This window comes from Polypterus senegalus, chromosome 10 (assembly GCF_016835505.1).
Source record: "Polypterus senegalus isolate Bchr_013 chromosome 10, ASM1683550v1, whole genome shotgun sequence".
Lineage (NCBI taxonomy): Eukaryota > Metazoa > Chordata > Cladistia > Polypteriformes > Polypteridae > Polypterus > Polypterus senegalus.
This window is the reverse complement of record NC_053163.1, coordinates 141,747,361-141,774,107: the sequence shown is the minus strand read 5'-3', so window position 1 is coordinate 141,774,107 and position 26,747 is coordinate 141,747,361. Positions and strand designations below refer to the sequence as shown.

Genomic DNA, 26,747 nt, shown 5'->3' with positions numbered 1-26,747 from the left:
GGTAAAAGTAAATGAAGATACAAAGTCTGAGGGAATTCAGAGTTCGTGTTCAGAGGGGATTCCTGTTTCTACATAACAATGCAAGCTCACGGAAAATGAAATAGAAGACAGAAATCCGAGAAGGTAACAGAATTGAATGAAAACATACAATCTGACAAGTTACACGTTTTAAATAATAGCGGGAGCCAAAGAGAATGTCAAAATTTAAATGTCATAAAAAATTCAAAGGGAGGCAGAACTGAACGACAATATGAAGTCCGAGGAGACACACGTTTAAACATAACACACCTCAAAAGAACGCCAGAGTTCAAATACATGAGGGAGCCTGACTCCCGCCATTGCTCAGGTGTATTTGTGTAATGGGTTAAGATAAAGACAGCAATTATTTATATCTGTGCTTTATGACCCTTTTGACATTTCTGGTTTATCCCATCGGTCATCAGCACTACGCCACTCTCAGGTTGTCTGCTCTCATGAATCGTGAATTTGTTCTTTGTGTGTTTGATTGGATTCCATAACTGCAGTAACTTCTTGCTGGGTTGGAGTCCACCTCGTTGTGTTTCATTGGTTCACTGTGGCTTCATGAACACGTTTAACCCCATTGGCTTGTTGAATAACTGACTCCATGGGCGGCAGAAAGCAAGCAGTGGGGGATTAGGGGTTACCAGACATCGCTGCAGGTCTCCATATTATTATAGCAGACAGCATCAATGGAGAGACCCAATAATTTTCTAAAGATGATTCAAAGCTGGTCCATTCAAATTTCATTTAAGATTAATACAAATCATAATGCTGTATTGGCATCAAAGGTGAAAATTTTAACTGCCCTACAGGTCAGGTCAAGTCGGGGAGCATGCACTGATACAGTGTGCTGCCTCACCCACGACATGATGAAACAGCTTAGGATCCTTGTTGGCAAACCGCAAGAAGACAAGCGGTCCAGTCCCACACTCTGAAAATAACCCTCTATCTTCCGCAGTTTGTGTTATGTGGCCTGGTCAAGCTGCTTGGGTCCTCAACAATGAGGATCCTGTGAGCCGCACCAAATGGCCATATTGCCATAACTGACGCTCCCTCACAATGCTGGTAATGTTCCTCATTTGGGACTCCATGAGCAACACAAAGTCAAACCAGCTGTATCCATGGACTCTCTGAAGAGACACAGTACTGAAGGAGTCCAGTCTTCGTCTCAGGGCACTGGGTAGCGTCCATGTCCCACAATCATATAACAAAACAGGAAGCACCAGGACTTTAATGACTTGGGCCTTCATCCTTTTGCAGAAATATCAGGAGCATCACACACACCTTTTCAGTGACCTCATGACCCCCCATGCTGTCCCAATACGTCTACTGACTTCATAGGAAGAGTCACCAGAGACATGAATGTCACTGCCAAGGTAAGTAAACCTCTCGATGAGGTCGGCACTCTCTCCACAGACAGACACACTGCTGATGGCCGTGCCCAGGAGGTCATTAAAGGCCATTAGTTTTTATCAGGACATACGCAAGCCCAGGCACTCTTCTCTCAGTCTCTCGAGCGCCCTGATCAGAGTCTCCATTGACTCCCCGAAGATCACAGCATCGTCAGCAAAGTCAAGATCTGTGAATCTTTCTTCACCAACAGATGTCCCACTGCCACTGGACCACATGACCTTGCCCAACACCCATTCATGCAAGCAGTGAACAGAGTAGGAGCAAAAACAGACTGCTGATGAACCCCAGAATCAACTGGGAAAAACACAGATGTCCTGCCTCCACTCTGCACAGCACTCACAGTACCAGTGGACAGGCTGGCCATGATATCCAGCAACTTTGAGGGAATCCTGCGAACCCTCAGGATGTCCCACAGGGCAGCTCGATCAACTGAGTCAAACGCTTTCTGAAAATCAACAAAGGCTGCAAAATAACTGCCTTGCAATGAAATTCATTTGAATAAATGTCTGTCCTGGAGTGGAAAATCTTCAGTTTTTCAAACTGCCAGATAACTTATATTAATTTTAAATTATTTTGCTCCAACAATGCTGGAGGAACTAAATTTACAGAACTTTAATTACAGGTTTTGCAAGCACCCTTTTTTGAACATTCTTCCTGTCTTATACTAGTCTGTGTGTGACAGATAGGGGGCACCACCGAGTCTCCAACCCTGGACACAACCAACACAAATTCAGTCACAAGCTGATAATAACAACAGAGGTTTTTATTATAAAAATACCCGACAAAGGTTTCTCCAATGGTTACAGAAGTGCAATTCCAAACAAATTCTTCTTCCTTCCTTCTCTTATCACTCCGTCCACCTCCTTCCATTAAGTGTTGCCTTCCTTCCTCCCGACTCAACTGGAGGAGGCTGGACGGCTTTCTTTAATGTCAGATTACTTCCAATGGCAGGGCAGAGCCCGATGGAAGCACTTCTGGGTCGAGCAGAAAAACAGGGATCATGAGTCCCCGCAACACCCCCTGGCAGCACCCGTGGGACCCAGCAGGACTGACTTATGGCACCACAACTCCCATCATGCTCTGCAGGTGTTGACATGATTACCAAGGTCCAGGGATGCTGCCATCTAACAGATTTGGGATAAACATATTAGTGAATAGGAGCCTTCCCCTGCCGCTCCTTTGTTTTGTCCTCTTGTCCATGTAAGGATCCCACATCCATTCCAGATGGGATGCCAGTCCATTGCTATCCTTTCATTCCATCCTCTCCACTCAGCAAGGGTCCTCCTTTTCTCCCGGGCAAGATGCCAGATAATCCTGTCTGGCATTTGAATTAATTGGTTAATGACTTAATAGTGGAGAGAAAAGAAGGCAAATAGACTCCACAGAGCCGCAGAACCTGTTTCATTTAGTTTATAATTTGGGAACAGATGGACGTCGTTGGACTAGGAATGACAAAATTAGTTGGAGAAAGGACGAGGGGCTTAAAAGATCGAACTGCCTGATCAGAGTCATGCATCAGCAAGACAAGCTAGCCAATCAAATGTGTGCCGTGTCACATGTCCCAAAACCCGATATATGCATTTTTACATAAATATAGTACGGCTTATGCAAGGGACCAAAATAAAATGACAGAAAGGCAACAGAGGAAGTGACGCCACAGATTGTGACCATATGGCCATTTTATCTGGACAATAGAAAACATAATTTATGAATAACAGCGACTGCTAAATGAAAAGCCGCCCAGGACAACATCCATTCCTTGACACTTCTGATTCTCACTGTTTACATCCAGATTTTGCTATCCTTTTTTTTAATATTATATTTTCTTTTATTTGGTATTGTTATATGTTGTAACAAAAGGTGCTGTATAGGCACCTGACCCAACACAGATGGACACGGAGGCACGTATAAAATAAGAAGACTTTTAGTTTTCCCCGTGTCCCCTGGCCACAACACAGTCCCAAAACACCACCAGCACTCCTCCCAGGCAACCTCGTCCTCCTCCACCCGACTCTGGCCGCTGAGTGGCAGTTGCTGGCCCCTTTTATTGGGCACCCAGAAGTGTTCCAGGTGCTTGTGGTGAAACTAGTGTCCAGAAGGGTCCAGCAGCTCCTGAACCCAACAGGGCTGCACAAAACTCCAACCCCCATGAAGCCCTGGGGGAGTCCCAGGCACCGCTGCAACCCAGGGAGGCTGCCATCTAGCATCCAGGGGGAGATGTTGTGTTTCCCATGCTTGCTCCCCTGGTACATATGCTGCAGGAGTGTCCCGGCCGTGCATGGGCCCCGGCCATCCGTCACAATATTAATAAATGCTACACTTTCTTTATATTTTCGACGTTTTGTATATTATCTAGAGTAACTGAAGTAATAAGAGGGCACCAAGAGTAGGACGACTGCTGCTTTCTGGCCCACAGGGTTTATTAAGGCTCAGTAATTAGATCAACTGCAGTAAAAGTAAGGCATTATCTAATTGGCATTAAACCTAACGAGTTGAGCTTTTCTGTGTGTCGTGAGGATCCCCACATGTTTGTTAGTGCTGGTGACAGAGAGTCCTGCGTCGATAGAGAATACTATGTGGAATACTGTGGAGTGGCTGGCAATTGGCACCATTTGAGACATTTTCTGGATAGGGCCACTATGTGTGTGTGTGTGTGTGTGTGTGTGTGTGTGTGTGTGTGTTAATCTTCAAGAGCAGGAGTAGATGAACCTAATCAATGTACCTGTTAAGTCTCACAATCTTCACAATAATACAATGTCTACCATCAATTTCAGAGTGAAAGCTACTAACACCATCCTCAGTCAGTCACTTTCTACCACATTCTGAACAGCAACCTGGCACACACTAAAAAAATTGCATCTCATTTTGTGGTTCACATTGAAAATGGCAGCAAGCGATGAAAAACGTGTGTTGTTTCGTCATATACAGTTCAGAATAGGGTAACAGCTAGGATGGCAGGACGTGTCACTCAGCAGTTCCACTTCAGAACTCCAAATGTGCTCCAAAGTGCACAGACCTTAAACCGCATTCCAAGATGCCGTGTGTCTTTTTGCGCTAGCCCTGTTTCTCTAATTCTGTTTTTCAAGGGTTTATTTAAGCAACACTTTCTAAACAAATTCGCTTTCATTTTATAGAAGGTCACATCGCCAAGCTGATAAAGCAAGTAAGGACATATACCCTCAACACTTACCTTGCAGCGCTAAACACATTTTAGTTGACAACCTGAAACATTCACAGAATTACTGACCGCTTAGACGCCACGTTTGTTTCAAAGGACTCAGGCAGTTTTATCTCCTCCATTGGCTCACTTACTGTAAATATTCTGTGTTATACAGTATACTTCATTCAATGATTGCATTTGCAAACAGCTTATAATAAGCAAATTCTATGAACTTCAACCAAAAGAGTTATGGAGGGTTTTAAACTCTAGCCGTTTGTGGATGAATGGAAGAAAGAGAAATGGAGGGGCAATGGAGTGGAGAAGCGTGTAAATTGAACACGACTGCAGTTGAGTATCTGTGCTTGGATCGCCTCTGCATGGACTTTGTCCAAAGCCGGTCCAGTCATGCTGTCCATCGTGTGCCCATTCAATTTATATTCTCATTATTTCTGATATCACGCTAGGACATATGTAGCTTCCTTCTGTGTTTTTCAATTTGAACCAGTTCTTATGTGTCCTAACCTTGTTAGTTTCTCAATAAAACTTAGCAATATATGAGGGATGGACTGGTATCTAAAGTCGGGGAGGAACCCGTTCCCTTGTCTGGGCAGAAGGCCTTAATAAAGGAAAGACAGTGCAGGACCTACGATACTCTACTCCTGTGCCAGGATGTGCTTACAGAAGGACACTGCACCAGATGCCACACCACTGCTGGCATCACAGCAGCCAGGGAGGGTCACACTGGATGGGCTTGGCAGGCTGGAAGGGTAGGACAGTGGGCAACTGCCTGCTATGGCAGAGTGTCCCCCCATAGTCCTGCAAGCCCCAGTATTATTATTATCCATCCATTATCCAACCCGCTATATTCTAACTACAGGGTCACGGGGGTCTGCTGGAACCAATCCCAGCCAACACAGGGCGCAAAGCAGGAAACAAACCCCGGGCAGGGTGCCAGCCCACCGCAGGGCGCACACACACACACACACCAAGTACACACTAGGGACAATTTAGGATCGCCAGTCAACCTAACCTGCATGTCTTTGGACTGTGGGAGGAAACCGGAGCACCCGAAGGAAACCAATGCAGACACGGGGAGAACATGGAAACTCCATGCAGGGAGGACCCGGGAAGCAATCCTGGATCTCCTAACTGCGAGGCAGCAGCGCTACCCACTGCACCACCGTGCCGCCCATTATTATTATTATTATTATTATTATTATTATCTTCCTGTTGTCTTCCTTGCATTATAAAATGCTATCATTTTGTTTGTTGTCTTATGCAGCTTTGTTTTCCTATTTATTTTGTAAGGTTTCTTGTGATGATGGATATTGTAAAAGGGGCTATATCAGATAAAGATTCAGTTTTTCTTAATATCCACCTACATTTCCTCCAAGAACCTTTGTTTATTTTTTTTAAGTCTCCGCTGAATTTCCATCTCATATCCGTTACTTGTACTAACATTGTGCCTCAGCTTGCCTGCACTGGCATTTTTTCTCATGGCGGGGTTTCTACATTGTCCTGGGTGTCTGGAGTTTTCAGGTTGCTGTTTCAGCAGTAAAAAGGCAGAATCCCAAAGTTTCAAGGGAAGGTCCACATGTGACTAGTAAAACTCGCCAAACCTGGCACTGGAGGGTGGTGACGTGTTGTGCGCTGGTCAGACACTCAATAACAATATCACTGGATATGTGACAGTAAATTTGAAGTTAATGTAATTAGCTGGTTTATGTTGACACAACATTTTCATCATCTAAGCAATGTGCAAAAGTGTTTATAAAGCCAAATAAAATGAAAGGTTATATCATAAAAACTGCTGGATTTAAGTCAAGGACTGTCATGCTCAAACTATATAATACATTAGCGAGAGCATGTCTGGAGTGTTGTGTGCAGTTCTGGTCCACACACTACAAGAAGGACTTAGCAGCACTTGAAGTTGTGCACAGAAGAGCAAACAAGTGCATCATGGGACTTAAGGACAAGTCGTACTGCGACAGACTCGGAGAATTAAACCTGTTTAGTCTCAAACAGAGGAGACTGCGTGGGGACGTAATCCAGACCTTTAAAATACTCAAAGATCCAACAATATTCTTTCAACTAAAGGATGAATTACATACTCTTGGACACCTAGAGGAGATTTAGGGTGAAGTGCATATAAAACTGAAGCCAGGAACCACTTCTGTATGCAAAGAGTTGTGGGACTCTAGAGTAAACTACCAAGATATGGAGCTGAAGCAGAAACCTTCACAAGTTTTAAGAAAATTCTGGATGTGATATCAGGACAGCTTAGTTATTAGATGGACTGAATGGTCTCCTCTTGTTTATCATACTTCTTTTCTTCTAATATTTATGCGTTTAAAAAGTTTTTGTGTTTTTATGGAAAGGGATAAGTAGAGCATTTAGTAATTTTGCAAATAAAGAATTAATATATATGTATAGTTTCTCTTTAGTTTTATATATATATACTGAACCACTCACAGCTAACCCTCCTCTATTCTGTTTCTCTTCCAAGTATCCTACTGTGGCACTTGATGCTACTGTTCCACTTCAAGCAATTTTCCTGCACATGGAAAATGGTCTCCAGGCTGGGAATTTTTATTTACCTCTTCTCCATTGTCAACTGGTCATAGTAGAACAATAATGTTAAAGAGCACATATTGTGGGGATCCATTTATGTTAATCAGTTTCAAACTGCTTTGTTTTACTGTGTGTTTAAACCAATCTCTGTCTTTATGTGTATTATTTTGTAGTTCATAATCTGTGACGTTTATAATTGCATTTTACCTTTGAACGTATTACCATTAAAGTAGAATATCTGAAAATGCAGTCACAATGGGGAACAAAATACAAAAGTGATTTGAATTGGATAGATAGATAGATAGATAGATAGATAGATAGATAGATAGATAGATAGATAGATAGATAGATAGATAGATAGATAGATAGATAGATAGATAGATAGATAGATAGATAGATAGATAGAGCAGCACTCAATACCCCTAAATGACAAGTGAAAACAGGATGTTAGAAATATTTACTGTGCAATCACATTGATTTGAGTATTTAGAACGTTTGCTCTGACACTTGACATTTGGCTCCAGTGCCTCCCATTCTATTGATCTTTATTGAGATGTTTCTACATCTTATTTGAAGTCCACCTATTGTCAATTCAATTGATTTAGTAATGTTAGGAAAGGCACACACATGTCTATAGAAGGTCTCACAGTTGAGCAAAAACAATGCCATGAGAATGAAGGAAAACCCTGCTGAGCTTAGAGACAGAATGGAGCCAAGGCACAGATCTGGGGAGGGCTACAGAAAAAAAATCCTGCAACATGTATGGTTTCCAAGAGCACAGTGGCCTCCAAACTTCTTCAACAGATGTTTGAAGCAACCATGACTCTTCCTAGAGCTGATCACCCAGCCAAACTGAGCAGTCATTGGAGAAGGGCTGTGGTAAGAAAGGTGACCAAGAACCAAATGGTCACTCTGGCTACATTCCAGAGAACCTGTGTGGAGATGGGAGAAACTTCCAGTTGGATAGGCCTCACTGGAACACTCCACTACTCTGGGCTCCTTGGCGGAGTAGATAGATAGATAGATAGATAGATAGATAGATAGATAGATAGATAGATAGATAGATAGATAGATAGATAGATAGATAGATAGATAGATAGATAGATAGATAGATAGATAGATACTTTATTAAACCCAAGTGGAAATTCACATACTCCAGCAGCAGCAGCATACTGATAAAGAACAATATTAAATTAAAGAGTGATAACAATGCAGGTAAAACAGACAATAACTTTGTATAACGTTAACATTTACTCCCCAGGGTGGAACTGAAGAGTCACATAGTGTGGGGTCTCCTCAGTCTGTCAGTGGAGCAGGACGATGACAGCAGTCTGTCGCTGAAGCTGCTCTTCTGTCTGGAGATGATCCTGTTCAGTGGATGCAGTGTATTCTCCATGATTGACAGGAGCCTGCTCAGCGCCCATCACTCTGCCACGGATGTCAAACTGTCCAGCTCCATGTCTACAATAAAGCCTGTCTAACTCACCAGTTTGTCCAGGCGTGAGGCATCCTTCTTCTTTATGCTGCCTCCCCAGCACACCACCGCGTAGAAGAGGGCACTCGCCACAACCGTCTGATAGAACATTTGCAGCATCTTATTACAGATGTTGAAGGACGCCAGTCTTCTAAGGAAGTATAGTCGGCTCTGACCTTTCTTACACAGAGCACCAGTATTGGCAGTCCAGTCCAATTTATCATCCAGCTGCATTCCCAGGTATTTATAGGTCTGCACCCTCTGCACAGTCACCTCTGATGATCACGGGGTCCATGAGTGGCCTTGGCCTCCTAAAATCCACCACCAGCTCCTTGGTTTTGCTGGTGTTCAGTTGTAGGTGGTTTGAGTCGCACCATTTAACAAAGTCCTTGATTAGGTTCCTATACTCCTCCTCCTCCTGCCCACTCCTGATGCAGCCCACAATAGCAGTGTCTTCAGCGAACTTTTGCATGTGGCAGGACTCCGAGTTGTATTGGAAGTCTGATGTATTTAGGCTGAACAGGACCGGAGAAAGTACAGTCCCCTGCGGCGCTCCTGTGTTGCTGACCACAATGTCAGACCTGCAGTTCCCGAGATGCACATACCGAGGTCTGTCTGTAAGATAGTTCATGATCCATGCCACCAGGTATGAATCTACTCCCATCTCTGTCAGCTTGTCCTTAAGGGGCAGAGTAGGATGGTGTTGAAGGTGCTAGAGAAGTCCAGAAACATAATTCTTACAGCACCACTGCCTCTGTCCAAGTGGGAGAGGGATCAGTGTAGCATATACTGTAGATGATGGCATCCTCGGCTCCCACCTTCTCCTGGTATGCAAACTGCAGAGGTTTCGAGGGGGTGGCCCTGCCAGGACCCAAACTTGAAACCAACTGAACATCTCTTGAGACCTGAACACCGCTGTCCACTGATGGTCTCCATCCAGCGTGAGAGGATCTACATACAAGAATGCAAGAAAAAACCCCAAATCCAGGAGTATAAAGCTTGTTATGTCAAAACCAAGGACACTCCAGGCTGGAAACGCTGCCAGAAGGAGCTATTTAATGAAGCACTGAGTAAAAGGTCTGGATGACTTGTGTCAATGGGATTCTTCATTCTTTTTTCATTTTTAATACATCTGCAAAACATTCATAGAATTCTGTCATTCTGCATTATCGAGTGTTGTATGACAAAGGAAAAAATAATTGTAATGATTTAAGCATACAGATGCAACATGATAGATAGATAGATAGATAGATAGATCCAATCAAACAGAGGATGCCATGTAATATTTGTGATACATCTGCTGATTTACAGTCAGATTTTTTAAGTCTGTGTTTCAGCTCACGCTCTTTGCGTTGTAATTATTCTGTACATACATTTTTATAGTCATCTACGTAAATAATCTGCTCGACTGTCTGTTTCAGGTCGATCCTGGGCATCCCGGCTCTTTCCGTTAATTCTGTTCTCAGACGTGCGCGCACGTATTTGATCCCTTTGCGCACTTTTGAGAGGATCCCTGAGCCATTGCCGCTGTGCACAAGTTGAGAAGCGAGCGCTGGAGACTGGAGGCAGCAGGCAGACTGGCCGTTTACTCGCCTGTCCGTCGGTATCACAGAGACTGACGGGACAGCCAGCCTGAGAGATGGACCTTGCATGCGAGCGAAGCGTCGAAACGAGTCGGACCTTCTCGCAGCAGCGACGAGACAGCGCCGTGACCCCCTCGTCCGGGCTGCTAAAGCGAGCGGAGGGAGCGCAGTGAGCGATAACAGTCTGCGCAAGAAAAGCCGGTGGGGCTGAAGAGAGAGACGGACGCGACTGACCAGAGCGACAGATGTCGATGTGGATAGCCAGTGTGGGCGCCTGTCCAGGGTAAGGTGTCCGGCGTTCTCTTAGGGTAAATGTTGCGTACTAGAGGTATCCTTGAGGGTGATGGCTTCTACTGGGGTGCTTGGCGCGCTACCTGCCTTTTACAAATCAAGGTGCTCGTCCGTCCAGGGTGACAAAGTGCTGGTCGGCACTGGAACGTCTTCTAAGGCGCCACTGAAGGAGCCACGTCTAAATAACACAGACGGAGTGCCTGGGGTGACAAGTGCCGGTCGGAGGTACTCCGCTCTGCTCCTCACTCACACTGGCGGTGGGCTTAATGGGATCAGACTGGGAGACCTCTCTGAAGAATAACTTCGCGGCTATGACTGGGGTCAGTTTTGTCGCCCTGTAACCTTAGCTGGCCGAGAAGCTGCTGCACTCGCTGCTCGTGCCAGTGGATCTGCACAGCCAAGCCGACTGATGCTGCTCAGCTGTGTCTCCGTTTGTCATTCAACACGCGCCAGCCCCACTGGGTCGCCTCAGTCCCTGATTAGTGATCTGGTCAAGGTGTCTGTGGTGCACACTGAGGTGGTGACCTTCTTTTGTTTTATACTCTGGGGTGAGGACACAGTTGTGGTGATGTATAACTGGGTGGGTGCTTTCCACTTGCATCCCAGTAAACCAGAATTGGGTGATGAGATGCAGATGAAGTGGAGGTGTTAGCGTTTTTGCATGCCATTGTGGGTGAGATGGCTGAGGTGGTTTGAAAGCGAGGCAGGGACGCCCAAAGACCCTCATTTGGATAAACTGTTTGACAAATGGATGGATCAACCCAATGAATGGGTGATGTTTATTTGCTGCTTCCCAGTGTAACCAGGCTAGTCAAGATGTCACTGGGGAGACTTTACATGCTGCCACCCAGTATGGCAGTGTGCACAATAACTTGGGGTCTTTTTGCATATTTCAGTACAGTTAGCTGGCTAGTTTGGTTGAGGTTGGACTTAAGCTGTTTCCTCTGCTTTCCAGTATGGCTAAACTGGTGACGATTTGAACAGTGAATGTTTCCAATCCTTTTTCCCAGTATAGTGGGACCGACCAGTCATAGTCAGGGAATAAGCTGGATGATTTTTCCTTTTCTTTGTACTGGTATGGCGTTATTGGAAGATTTTTTCCTTTTGCAATTAATAATGTAGCTGAGCTAATCAAGGTGCATCCTTCCATTTTGAATTCTATGTTAGAGTCACAGGGCATCAGAGTCTTTATTGGCAGTCCCAGCAACCAACCCCTGGAAGGAATGCCAGTCCATCGCAGAGCATGGCAGCATACAGTGGCAGATAACCTTTACTTTATGGGGAGAAAACTCATACGATGGACAGACCAGGATTTGAACCCAGGCCTTAACATGTACTAACTGCTGAGCCATTTTAACTGGACTGTCTATCCTACCACATCCACCAATATTGCACCACTCACTGGAGCGGCTCAGCTGTGTTTGCCAGTACAGTCAGACTGGTCAGGACGTGGTGGGTTCCACTCCTGTGTCCCTGATGTTGGACGCCGCGGTCGAGGTGTGATTTGGACATGAGGTGCTCCCACTGGCTGACTGACTGCTGAAGGGGACATGTTTGGTTTTGTTTTTTGACAAGGTGCCCGTGCCCCAGCTATGTCTCCCATTTCCATTTCTTTCTTCTTCCTTTCAGCTCAGGTGAGCCTGGCTGGCATCCGTTTGCCGCTGGCAGTGAGATCTAACAAGGTCAAAGCTTCATGTGTGCAGCCCTCCAGGCGCCCAGCAAGAATATTTCTGTGTCATTGTGCTGTGCCTGTTGTGATGCTGCTTTGTTCTTCCTTTGCTGTGCCACAGCCAGAGCAAGCGGCTAAAATGGGCACACCGAGCTAATCAGGACTTAAAAAAGAGAGTGGCCCCAAATTCCAGAGGGATCTTGTGAGCTTCCAGCGCCGAAAGAGGAACGCTTGTGAGCGCCACTTCCCCACCCCCTCTCACTCATACACACACACACACACTCTTAACCCACAGTGGTCCGCACACTCTGTACGCTGGCACACCACGCAAACACACACACACCGCTGCACACTCCTCACCCCGCGTACTTCCATATGTACTTGAGTGCCTCTGATCCGTTCACTCTGGTGCCAGGTCTGCACACCCCTGCACAAGCACACTTCTCTAACACCCTGATGCACACACTCCTACTTGTCTGGGGCTCCCATATGCACAATCTTCAGCACACTCGCATGAAGGTGGACTTGCACTCTTTCTTATGTGTACTGCTTTGATGGTCTCACACTTGTGCTCCTGAGACGTGAGAGCACACACACACACACACACACACACACACACCTGAGGCAATCTCATATTGTTCCATTCACAGTCCCTCACGGAGCACACACTGGCCCTCCGACAGTCGTAGGCATTGCCATTCCTTTGATGTTTGTGAACACACTCACACACTCTCACAGACACACACACACTCCTCCAATACAGGGGCAGATACCTTTACTCAAATGCACCACACACACACACACACACACACACACAGAGTCATTCAAACACTTCCACACACACTTCCATTCACGCTCATGTCTGCACACTCCTCTATCACTCTGACATTCCACATATGCACACACAAATTCTGACAGATACACAATTTCCACCAGTCCTCTCGTGTATGTACACTCATCAGTCACTTTCACATTCCTTGGACACACACTCTCTCTCTTCTCTGTACACACCAAGTCTTTTGATATCCTCACACTCCTCTGTCGCTCTGACACTCGTCGGACATGTGCACTCTCCCCTGAATACACCCAGCCTTCTAGTATTCTCATGTGCACGCACTCCTCTCTCACGGTCACACGTTTTGGACACACACCTACACACACAGACACACACACTCTGTCTCTGTCCTGCCTGCTCACACCCAGTTCTTTGACACCCTCACATTTTCCACCCCAGTACTCTCATGTGTCCGCACTCCTCTGTCACACACACACACACACACTATCTCTTTCCAATGTACACACACAGTGTTTTTACACACACATAGTTTCTTCTCTGGTAAACTCATGCATGGACAGTACACTCCTCTGCCACTCTCAAGCTCTTCGGACGCCTGCACTCTACCCTGAATACACTTTGTCTCTAATGCCCAGTTTCCATCCTTGCCTTCTCATGTACGCACACTCCTCCATCACTCTCACACTCTTTTGCCACTTATATACTCCCCAGACATACACACATTAATTCTGACACATATACACTTTCCACCCCAGCACACTCACGTGTGCACACTCCTCTGTCACTCTTCAGACATGTGCACTCTCCCCTGAATACACCTAGCCTTCTGCTGCACAGTTTACACCCTAGTTCACACTCCTGTGTCACTCTCGCACTTCTCGGACACACTATCTCTCTGTTTTTTGACACCCTCACATTTTCCACCCCAGTACTCTCTTGTGTGCACACTCCTCTGTCACTCTTACACTTGTTGGACACATACAAACACACCCTCTCTCTCTTTCCCCTTAACACACCCAGTGTCTTTACACACATACATTTCTACTCTGGTACTCTCGTGCATGGACGGTCCACTCCTCTGCCACTATTCAGACACAAACACTCTCCCCTGATTACACTTAGTCTTTTAATGCACAGTTTACACCCTAGCACTTCCACGCACACACTCCTAGGACACACACTCTCTCGTGAGTGGCATAAGTCACGCCCAGGACCACGTGACATCATTTTTTGTATCTCTTGAATGCAACATAAACTGTGAATTCTTTGCTCCCATCAGTGGCAGTGAAAGAACAGTGTCACCCACCTGGTGACAAGGCTGCCACCAAAGAGTAACCCCTTTGATTTTATCAGATGGCATACCCAGTGGCCCCTGCAGACTGTGCTGAGCTAATCTTCAGTGTCTGACGAGAATGGGAGGTTGAGGAATACCGGGGTGGGTTTAGCTCCTGCCATTGTGGCCCCAAGCCACCAGGTTCTCTCACGATTGCACACTCCTCTGTTTGAGGCTCACTAAAGATGCCATTTGTGAGTCAAGCGTTTCCCTTGGAACGCACAATGGCTGTAAAGTGCAATGCCAACCTGAAGGGCACCAAATGCTGTCCTTCTGTCGTGAAATCAGAACCCCTAGGAAAAGGAGAGGCAGGCAGCCTGTGCCAGGATTTGGGTACCTCAGATCTGCACTTATCTTTGGCCTCCGAGCCTCTGCTCTCCATGACTGAGTTGCACTGGGGCCCGAAAGGCACTATATAAAATAAGACAGAGAAGAGGCCATAAAGATGCCAGCCCCTACAAAAGCAGAAGGAGACACTGTCGCAGTGCCAGCCGTGGCGCCCCAGCGCTTCTGTCTCACCAAAGCCCCGCATGTCTGCCGGCCTTACTGATGGCGACTGATTTTTACTTTTTTTTTTTGCAACATTCTGCATGATGTGATTGGACCGTTGAGCTGCTGAGGGGCAGACGAATCAAAGTCCACGATGTTCAAACTCGGTGCCGCTCGAGCGGGCCTAGCTGGTTTAGGTGCAGCTCCTCAATGTCGTCCTGGCGCCTCTAATTTTTGTGGACATTTCCCTTTTGTCTTGTTTGATGCTTTCATTCTTTACGGCTCACTGGTAGCGTTTGATTTTCTAGGCCGTTTCGTCAGCAGGCCTTCAGCCCAAGCTGCTTTCACGTCAGATTTGCTAATAAAAGCTCCACAAATGTTCAAATATGGTTCAATTAGTATCAAATTATGCAAATGACATGAGTGTTTCATTGCCCCCCAAACCACAGTCAGGGTGCATTTGCAGTGAAAAATGCTCCTCTTACCCCGGGAAAGATGTGACTTGAGAGTTTTTCAGCAGACGTGATCGGAAGTGATTTGTGGCTTTGCCTGCCTGAATAGTGGCCGTTTGTTTCAGAGAGATTGCGGCTGTGTGGAGTGCGCAGCAGATAAGCCAGGAAGGAGCTTTCTATAAATGCCACCAAAACCATAAGGAGCATAAACTAAGCTGGCAGCCACCTCATCAGGCTGCTCTCCGAACTGCCTTTACACATCGACAGCGAGTTGCTGTGCTGTTCCTCGAGCCCACCACCGCCATGTTGTGTTCATCACCCTGTCCTCCTCGTGGTGAGCTACTGTTCCTCTGCATGGCAGCCACAGCCCTCCAGCTTCTTTCTGGAATAATTCTACAGCAGCACCTCAGCTTCAGGAAATGGGGTCTCATTCAGTTTGGTACCTCCTTCTAGAAAGGTGGCACCTTCTCCTATTCAGCATATTACTGCTTTCCAGAATATTTCTAGTGCGGTCTGAAAATGTGTCCTACAGTATTGTATTACTCTTCTGAGGTTCTTTCTAGAACAATGCTTCTCAAGCTATGGGGATGTCTGAATTTGGGTCACACTGAATCGCAATAGTACAGAATGGGAAAGGGTCACAAAGGGTTTGTGATGGGTCACCACTAATAAGGAGAAAGAAAGGGAGGGCCATTCCATGGCAGGCGATTCTCCAAAGGGAAACAAACAACGACCCCCCCCATCCCATAATGACAATTCTCCAAGGGGGATGGATCCCCTAGGATGACGCTCAGTGGTCGCAAACACTCAAAAAAGGCAAAATTAGGTCACAAGAAAAAGAAGATTAGGATCCACTGTTCTAGAATGTTCGCCTGGTATGCATCCTCCTAGAGATGACTACCACACCTTCCATCTTTTCTACCGCAGTCTGCTGCCATCCTTCTGTTTGCTAACCCACTTATAGAGTTTAGGGTAGTGGGGACTTGGTGCCTGTTTTGAAAGCATTGGGCACAAGAAGGTGTGCCAGTCCATCACAGCCCCCAAATACATATGGCTTTAATCACTCATAATGGGTAAATTTAGAAAGACAGGAAAGAAAAATTTGAGGAAATTCATACAAAGACGCAGGCCGAATGTGTAGACTCTACACTGTCAGTGCCCAGGCAGGGGTATGAAACAAAGACCTTCCACTCCTGCATTATGGCCCCTGTTCTCGAGTCTAACGCCGCTTTCCGACTGTTTGGATTGTGGCACCTTTTGGGTTCATCTCTTTTTGGGATATTTTTTCGGCAGCTCTCCTCGAATCATTATCATAATAATAATTCCTCTTCAGGCCAACACCTCCTCGTAGGACATTCCTCTAGATGAATTCTACAACTGTCCCACACCATCATCTAGATCTGGCTTTCTTAAAGTGTGAGTTGCCATCATCAATGGGTCATGAGTTACTATTGTATTTAATGGTATTGGACCATGCATGGTTTGTGAAGTAGATGGCAATTAAGCAATCGATGTTGCACTGTCCTCGATAACGCCTGCTTCTGACAATCATCCACAGTTCTCCTGTGAGCAGCTGTGACGATCTATCATGATTCTCAAAGGGGGACACCGTCCCCATGCTATGATTATCAAAGATATAAAAAAGTTTAAGAGACTGTGATCTAGATGAGATTCTGTTGTTGCCCCCACACCATCATCACGGTGAGTTGTACTGCTGCCCCAGGTCAACATCAAGATGAGTTCTACTGCTGTCCCTCACCATCATCAAGATGAGTTCTACTGCATTCCCACACTTTGGTGTATATGAGATTCTGTTGTTGTCCCACACCATTGTCTAGATGAGTTCTACTGCTGCCCCACGTCACCATCAAGACGAGTTCTACGTACTGCCGTCTGGCTCCTCTTTGTGAAACGTCTGTCCTGGGCTCTGGACACTCTTTCTCCCGTGTTTGACTACTGCACTCACACACTCTCGCACTTATACACACTCCGGCACCACCTTGTAGAACATTCCCACAGCAGTGTAATGCTTTGTCCTGGAATTCTGTTACTATTCCCACAGTATTTCTGCTGTCACCCCCCTGCTGTTCATTTTCGCTGCCTTCTGGCTTCCCTTTCTAGATCATTGCCACCACTGTCTCACAGCTCGTTCTGCCTTCCTGCACCTCCTATTAGAGTGTCACTACAGGGGGTCCACTGTCTGTTTCAGAATATTGGCAGAAAATGCCTGGTTTATATTTCTAGAATATTTAGATGTGAGTCGGTTGCCTTCAGAACGTTTCCAGCAATCTAAGCAGCTTTCTTTTCGGGGGGCTGTTGTTAGCCTACTCTGGTGGTTTTCTGGCCGATTTCAGCAGATTCTTCTAGATTATTTCCCATATTGGCTCTTCCTACCAGAATAGCGATACTACAGTTCTGTTGAATGCTTCTAGCCTGGAGCATATATCTGTGTGTGTGTGTGGTGCTCAACAATGTGTATTACTTGGGGGTCTTTGATGCAGAGCTGGACATCTTCTTATTGTAAACCTTGTTGGTTAATGTGAGTAAGTCAGTTATAGGTACTGTGCCCCTTTTCACACCCCATACACTGTGGCATAACTACAGGCAGTTCTGGTGAGGCAGCTGCACCAGGGCCCATGAGGCTGGGGGTCCTTGATGACTGCATGGTTGTTGTTTCTCAAGGTTTATTATTACCATGCTTGCCTACCTGAGAATGGAATGAAAAGATTAATGGTGCCACCATACCCACAACTGCTTGTTTATGACTACTGGCCGCTTGATATAATTCTCGATTGATGGCGTCATTTTTTTTAATTGTATTTAATCTAGTTTGGGAGTGGAATGAGGTGCCAGTCCATTGCTGGGCACAGACACATAATCCCATATATGAGATTGATAGGTAATCCAACACGTGTCTTTAGGAAGTTGAAGGAAAAGCAGCATGGATACAACATTTGATTTTGCCCACTTGCTAAAACAGAAGAGGAGTTCGTAATGAAGCGGTGAGGCACGTCGGGACTCCAGCGCCCGCTCTAATTCCCTGCCTGTTTGCTTGGCCCTTTCTTGATCACGCGCTCTTTTTTATTTATTTTTTATTTCACCTTCTTTGTATTCACTTCACTGCTGCTGCTCATTTGCTTCTCTGTCTCCCACGGGAACTGGTGACCGGACTGCACTTTATGTCCGTGCCAAGTCCAAGCAGCACCCTGTTCAGGTCACTCAGCACTCCGGGGGTCAGTGACTGATGGCTTTTTTTTTTTTGACATTTCAGCTGCTTTATCGTATCTTTTACAGTGCGGATAATCTTTTTTTTTTTTTCTTAGACAAGTATCTGCAGATCAGCCAGAGCTGCCGGCAGTTGTGAGAGATGTGCATTAGAGCTTCCAAGCATTAACATTTCTCTCTTCTTTGTAGAAAACAAAATTGATTTTTCTTTCCCAGCCCCGAGTGTGACTTTCTTTAGCACTGTGAATCTGAGTCCACCACCTGGCAGGACAGTCCCTCGCAGCCCACCCTGTCAGCCCCCTATCAGGTATTGCGTGCATATTAGCCCACTTAGTGAGCCATCAGCCTTCAGATGAAAGGCCTTTCCCACCTTTAGTGACCCCTGTGATGCTGATCGGGGTCTCCCTTGAAGTCATTCACAGAGGCATTAAATTCACACCCCCCTCCCTTTTCTGAGGATCAAGTTTTGATGCTATTAGTTTCATGACAGTCCACAAGGGGGGCATTAAGCTCCCAGTCAATCAGCTTTGAACTGTGGATGTTCGAGGTAGGGTCTGATAGTGGTAGCTTAATGGTAGGTATGTTCAAAGGGGCTTCAATAAACCGAAAGCTAAAAAAATGAGTAAATGGATGTACGAGACTAATAAAACATGTCAGTCTGCATTCTGTAAATGGAGAGGAATATGATCTTCTGGAGCAGCATTTTGTTTTTCATTACCATTTTTCACTTTTATTTGATATTTCAAAGCTTTTTACTGTGTAACACCTGCCTATTTAAGAAATTAACTTAAATATTAAATCATCCATTTAATTCCCTTTGTTTTGTTCTTTTCTGTTTGCATTATATTCTATAACAGTTTCCTCGCTTCTTTATTGAATTTTCCCCCAGGCTGGTATTTTCTATTTATCCACCTCCTTTTTTTATGCTGACCTTTTAGTTTTCTCTGTTTGCCCCTCCCCTCTTATTACTCTTTATTTCCTCTTATTATTTTCTTATTGCTTTTCCCACAGCACATTTATTATTTTCTTTTCTGCCCCTCCCATTTTATTATTCTCTGTTTGCCTCTCCCCTTTTTAATATTCCCTATATGTTCTTCCCCTTTTCTAATTTTTATTGTCTATTTAATCCTCCATTATTATCTGCTATTTGCTCCACCCATTTTATCGTTCTGTATTTGCTTCACTCCTTTTGTTATTCCCTGTTTATCTTTCACCTTTTATTTATTTGCCACACCCCTTTGATTATTATTTTCTATTTATTATCCTTTATATGCTCCTCCCCTTTATTATTATTATTTATTTTCTCCTCTCCTTTTACTATTCGGTGTTGTTCCCACCCCTTTTATTATCCATATCTTTGCTCCACCCTTTTTCTTGTCTATTTTTTTTTATTTTGCCAGTTGACAGCACCATTTTATTTTACCTTGAAATATTTTAGTATTCTTCATTAGCTCTCCCCTTTTATGCCCCTTTTGGCACCTCTTCTTTATTATTCTTCATTTGCTCCTCCACTTTTATTCTGCTTTTGTTTCTATTTGCCTTAAACATTTCATTCTTTATTTGCTTTTATTATTTCCTACTTTCTTCACTTTTTCTCCTGTAATCTTTTGTCATTGCCAAATGACAGCACCATTTCATTTTATGTTGTAATATTTTAATATTCATTATTTGTCTCGCCACTTTTATTATTCCCTATGTGTTCTTCCCTTTTATGTTTCATTTTTGCCCCTCCCTTTTATTATTATTTATTCCTTCCTTTTATTATTTCCAATGTATCCTTCTCCTTTTATTATTATTACTAGCAAAATACCCGCACTTCACAGTGGAGAAGTAGTTTGTTAAAGAAGTTATGAAAAAGAAAAGGAAACATTTTCAAAATAACGTAACATGATTGTCAATGTAATTGTTTTGTGACTGTTATGAGTGTTGCTGTCATCAAGGATTTGATTATCATTATTTCTTTCAATCAGGTTCGTATTTGGAGGACGTGTTGTGTTCAAGTTACATTCCGTGTTTGTCAACCGTTGTAAAGATGACAGGTTTCATTCATCGAGGTGTTCACTACTCAAATCACTACTCGTGAATCTAAGATGTTTAACAGGCATTCCCGGTATTAACTTGTGCTAAACGTACCATGGTGTGACGTAAGGGGAGCTGACTGAAAAAAGGCAAGGAGGCGTGTATTTTGAACGAAAAGGGAGAAGACAGCAAAGGAGTGGAAAAGTTAGAAGAAAAACTGTTTAAATAAAGAGCTAGGAAGGTGAATGGAAAGAAGCAGCCAGCGGTAAAGCAAGGAAGACTTCGTAATAAGGACAGTTCGGTGCACGTAGAAGGTGTAACAATAAGGTTGTTAAGTCTTATGATAATGTTCCCGCATGGAGGGTTTAGAGAGATGCACTCGGAGAAGTATAATCTGAACCTCTCTACAGTTTTGTTTATTTTCGGGTTGTAATGTTCATCAAATTTACGTATCATCTGGTCCAGTGGCGGACCGTGCATCTCACACCTAGGCCTTCAGTAGTGCTCCGTCTGAATCAACCCGCCCCTCAAAAACGAATTTATGGTTATAAAAACCATCTTAATATGCAGAAATACAGTATAAAGAGCCACTGCATCGCAGATAGACAACTCCTGTAGCCACAATAAATGCCTTTATTGAATAGACAAACCAGGGGTGAACAAGTTCCTTTCTACTGCAGCCTCAGCCGCGACACACATAAAAACATCAATAATAACTCATAAACTTGCAATATTATTTAGGAAAATCGCAACATTTTACTCACCAAAAATTCGGATTATTTGTAAACAAAATCCATCGTCCTCTCTTTCCTCAAAAACAGTTCAATTACTGTGTCGTACGGATTATCCGTGCGCTTCAGTTCCATCAAAACCTCACTTTCTATCGCCATCGAAGCTAATGCTGAAAGTCGAAACTGCCCTGTCGTATTTCTGGCATAAGTTTTAATTCGCTTTAGGACTGAAAATGTCCACTCGACAGACGCAGTGTACACGGGAATGCTCACCGCCAAATATACCAATGTGAACAGCTGCCCCATGCTCTCATTCAGATTTTTCTGATGAAGGAAGTCAAGGAGATCAGTGGGAGATTTTCCTGCAAAATCATCCATGGCATACATTACAGTCAGTTCTGTTTTTAGCCGAGACAGATCAAAAAGCGCTCCGTGGCTCTTGTGTTAAACTGGAGAAGGCTGCATGCATGAAATTTTTCTTGTATTCCCGAAACTTCTGGGGCTCGAGGAACGTGACAAACATCAGGTTTTCGTGGTCTTGAAATCTGGTTTTTGTATGGCAAATATTGTCCAGAATCCTGCCATGGAGTTGGCCGTAGTGCGCGCTTGCGGTGCGTTCAGTGGCCTCGGAGAGTTCCTCATATCGGCTTCTATCCAATCAATGGATCTGAATATGGTGACGTTGCCGTACGCCTGCTAGAGGGCCCTACTGACACCAACTCAGAATCTGATTGGTTGAAGCAACAGGTTAATCAACATTTATTCTGTGTTAGAGTGCCTCCACAACAGATTGTGAAAGCCTCTCTGCCTGGCAACAAATGATGGCTGAAATGTGATTGGTTAAATGCTTTAATACGAAAATACATGTCTGGAAGCAGCACAACCATCGGAAAAGCTATGAAATGAAGCGGACAGACTATATGGAATTATTAAATAAGTATTCATGGACAAAATATAATTAACATCAGTTTCTGATTCAGATATTTTTTTAGGCCAGCAGAGAAGGCATGACTTCGCCAGGTCTTTAGCATCAAGGCTTTGTACCCTGCGTCTTTTCATTAAAGTTGTATCTCGCGAATATCTTGTGCGATCTTGCAATGTCCTCGGCTTTATTTCATTTTAGCTCAGACCCGGCACTTAAAAGTTTCTCTCGCACTTTCACTGAGGGAGGGTTTCCGCAGTAGCTGCACTTATGAATATGCTAAGCACAGTCCTTCACCCGCGAATATTTACCTTATATGGGCAGGCACTCAATTACGTGGGAGTCATGATGATGCGAGATGCAACTCCGCTTCACACGGCCACTGAGCTGCAGTCTATTACAGTATATGGACGAAAGTAGGTTCCAGTTATGACCGTTACGTGTAGAATTTCGAAATGAAACCTGGCCAACTTTTGTAAGTAAGCTGTAAGGAATGAGCCTGCTAAATTTCAGCCTTTCATTAATTAGTGATGAGTGAGTGAGTCAGTCAGTCAGTGAGGGCTTTGCCTTTTATTAGTATAGATTTATTTGCTCCTCTCAGTTTTATTATTCTCTAGTGGTCCTACCTCTTTTATTATTTAATTGCCCCTCCCATTTATTATTATTATTTATTTTCTCCTCCCCTTTTTTATTCACTTTTTGCTCCACCCCTTTTTCTCCTGTAATCTTTTATCATTGTCAAATTATAGCAACATTTTATTTTATGTTTTAATATTTTAGTATTCTTTATTTGTCTCTTCCCTTTTATTATTCTGTTTGCTCCACCCATTTTATTATACCCTGTATATTATTCCCTTTTTATTTTATTTTTGCCCCTCCCTTTTATTATTTATTTGCTCCTCTAAATTTTCTTTCTCTATTTGCCCCTCCCCTTTTTTATTCTTTATTTTCTCCTCCCCTTTCCTTATTCCCTGTTTGCCCCACCCCTTCTTCTCTTCAAATCTTTTATCATTGTCAAATGTCAGAAACCTTTTATTTTACTTTGCAATTTTTGTATTATTTTTTATTTGCCAGTAATCCATTTTTACTTTTTATTGTTTCAATCCCTTTTGGTTTGCACATTATTTTTTATTTGCTACCTAATTGTATCTTATTGTCACTTACACTATTTCTTCATGTTCATTTTGCCCAAAATGTTTCTGCTGTGCTGTATCGTCGCTCTTTGCCTGTTTTAATGACATGTTTGGCTTATGTATAAAGCGAGGATCCCTCAGGGTCACAGAGTGAGGTGGCGGTCAGAGTGGGCCATGTGCTTTAAAGCCCAGTGTCTTAGCCGCTGCTCCGTACTGCCCGCTCCATCAGTGCCCATTGGTATTCCACTTGAAGTTATTTTCTGACGTCTCACTCTTTTTTCCCCACATTTTTCCCTCCAATAACCTTCAGATGCTGTCTGATTTGCCCACTTTCTCTTATTTAACGCTCACATATTATTTATTACCCTTTTGCATACCCCATGCCTCTCTACTGTATTTCCTTCTCCCGCTTGACTCTGACTCCTGTTCTGTAGTTTCTGCTCACCCCTCTCTGTTTTATTTTAGACCTTTTTTATTACACATTGTGTTTATTCCTCACCATCACCCTCTCCTCAGTACCCCCCCATGTCTGTGGTCTAACTGCACATTATCTTTGTGTTAGCCCCCTATCTTAAATTTCCTAACCCCTTGTTGCTTTCTGCCTAATGCACACGTCATATTTATTCTTTACCTCCATTTTTCTTCATGGCTTGCGCTGCTCCTAATGATTGCCCAGTCCTTTGATTTATTTCTCTTTCCATGCTCCCATTCTTTCTTTTCCTTTCCTTTGAATTCTGCAATTTTGCTTTTATACTAGCATCCAAATTATACATGAAATGATATTATTACACATTAATATTGCATTACACATGTTATTATTACCTGTCACGTCTCATCTTACCTCACGTACTGTATGCCCACCAGGTATGCAGAGGCGCCTTCAGTTTTATCATGGAAGCTCAGTAGTAATGACGCCCAGGCTTTAACAAATGAAGTGAGAATGATGCGCCTTCACCTCCCTGATCTGTCGAGCTGTACATACGGACAGGTTGACTTTTTAATTATTGGGGCGGCTCAGTTATCGGCCCCCAGCGTTAAAGCCTGGTGGGCGTTTAAAACTGAGCACCTCTGAAGGCTCGCTTCCAGGGTCAACAGTCAACAAAACTGTTTACACCACAAGAAAGAAGATAATTTAATTATTTTAAACTTTAATTATGTTGTACCTGGGCTGCCTCAAAAGTTGCATATTGTAATCTGTTTAGTTAGCTAATAAATAGTGTCATTTTGCTTGACTTCAGGTCAAGTTGAGTTTTGAAAGTCCCTAATGTTTTACTGTCTACCACACTACTTGGTCGCTTATTCCAAGTGTCTATCATACTTTTTGTAAAGATAAACTTCCTAATGTTTGTGTGAAATTTACCTTTAACAAGTTTCCAACTGTGTCCCCATGTTCTTGATGAACTCATTTTAAAATACAAGTCTCGATCCACTGGACTAATTCCCTTCATAATTTTAAACACTTCTTCTTTTGCTTAAACTGTAAAGGCTCAGCTCTTTTAATCTTTCCTCCTAACTCATCCCCTGTAGCCCTGGAATCAGCCCTGCTGCTCTTCTGTGGACCTTCTCTAGTGCTGTTATGTCCTTTTTGTAGCCTGGAGACCAAAACTGCACACAGGACTCCAGATGAGGCCTCACCAGTGTGTTATAAAGCTTTAGCAGAACCTCCTGTGACTTGTACTCCACACATCAAGGCGCTATATAACCTGACACTCTGTTAGCCTTCTTAATGGCTTCTGAACACTGACTGACAGTTCATAGTGTTTACAACAGATTCAGAGAGGACTTGTTAGTTCCATGCACCAGACACGTCAAGAGGTGGTCTGCAGGACATCTCTTGCTAGCGTTCACAGTTGTTGTTTGATGTACTGAATAAGCGGGTACAGACGTCACAACATTTCAAATGTAGTTGGCACCTTTTGGTATCCATGGAGCAGCTTTATAGGTATTATGAGATATCATCTATTGTTGAATTCTGCTCTGTACTTGTAATATTTCTCTTGCACTATTGTATTGCATTGAGGACTACTTTAGAACATTAAAACATTTTAGATGAGAACAGGCCATTCAGTCCAACAAAGCTCACCAGGCCTATCCACTTATTTCTTCCAAAAAATCAAGTCGAGTTTTGAAAATCTCTAAAGTCCTACTGTCTACCACACTACTTGGTAGCTTATTCCAAGTGTCTATCGTTCTTTGTGTAAAGAAAATCTTCCTAATGTTTGTGCGAAATTTACCCTAAACAAGTTTCCATCTGTGTTCTTGATGAACTCATTTTAAAATAACAGTCTCGAGCCACTGGACTAATTCCCTTCATAATTTTAAACACTTCAATCATGTCTCCTCTTTAATCTTCTTTTACTTAAACTGTAAAGACTCAGCTCTTTTAATCTTTCCTCATAACTCATCCCCTGTAGCCCTGGAATCAGCCCTGCTGCTCTTCTCTGGACCTTTTCTGGTGCTGCTATGTCCTTTTTGTAGCCTGGAGACCAAAACTGCACACAGGACCCCAGATGAATCAATTTAATTATTGTATATACTCGTGTTTAAGTTCTCCCACATATAATAAGTCGGGGCTTCATTTTACTGTATAATTTCCGGTATTTTATAATGTCGGTCATATAAGTCGAATGCAGAGATTACTGTACTCCCGCTATTGGTCCAAGAGATTATGATATGCTAACGCCCACCTGAGAGAGTAACCACAGAGCACACGGCCTTTTTTTTCTATGTATTGTGCCTACGTGACGTGTGTTATTTGTATCTCACACACTCACACACCTTTATCGTAAGAGCATCCCTTAACTGTGATGGAGCATTCAATCAGAAGAAAATATAAAGCTGGTTTTAAATTAAACATTGTTGAAGTTGGTGAAAGAAATCGGTAACTGTGCTGCTGCAACAAAATTCAATGCGTCTGAGAAACTGATGTGAGATTGGAGGAGGGAAGAAAATGTAAAAAAATTCAAATTTAAGTGTCGCATTTTTGAATGGGTGTATAAGTCGGGGTCTGAATTTATGATCGATTTTTTGGGTTTCAAGACCCGACTTATACACGATACACGGTATGCCAGTTGTTCAAAAGATCCAACTCAGTAAAGTGAGTCGAAATGCCCATCGTAACATCCTAAGTAAGCGTCCCAGTCGCGTCATCTCCTGTACAGCTGCTGGGAGTTGGAGATGACAGAGAGTGATCTCTGAGAGCGGTCACTGCTGTGTGATGAATTGTCAGTTAGTGGTGGGTTTTCACCTCATCAGTTGTGCCTTTTTCAAGTCTATGAGGTTCTGTGTTATGAGAAACTCTAGGAAGGTAAGCACAAGGTCAGCATATACTGTACATACAGTACCCATGGCACGTTTTAATTCAAATTATTGCAATTTTGATACTTCAGGTAGAGCAATATGGCTTCAGGGTGAATCTGAAACATTTTTCTGTAAAATAAGTAACAAAGTATTATGCATTTTTGC

The 26,747-nt window shown here is 43.7% G+C and overlaps 1 protein-coding gene across 1 annotated transcript in view; it reads left to right on the top strand.

The window, feature by feature from the left end:
* The first annotated feature begins 10,121 nt into the window (after window positions 1-10,121).
* LOC120537741 (leucine-rich repeat and immunoglobulin-like domain-containing nogo receptor-interacting protein 3) overlaps window positions 10,122-26,747 on the top strand; it is a 64,110-nt gene continuing 47,484 nt past the window's right edge. Inside the window, exon 1 of the mRNA XM_039766906.1 lies at window positions 10,122-10,505. The gene's annotated coding sequence lies outside the window, so the exon portion shown is untranslated. The remainder of the gene's footprint in view (window positions 10,506-26,747) is intronic.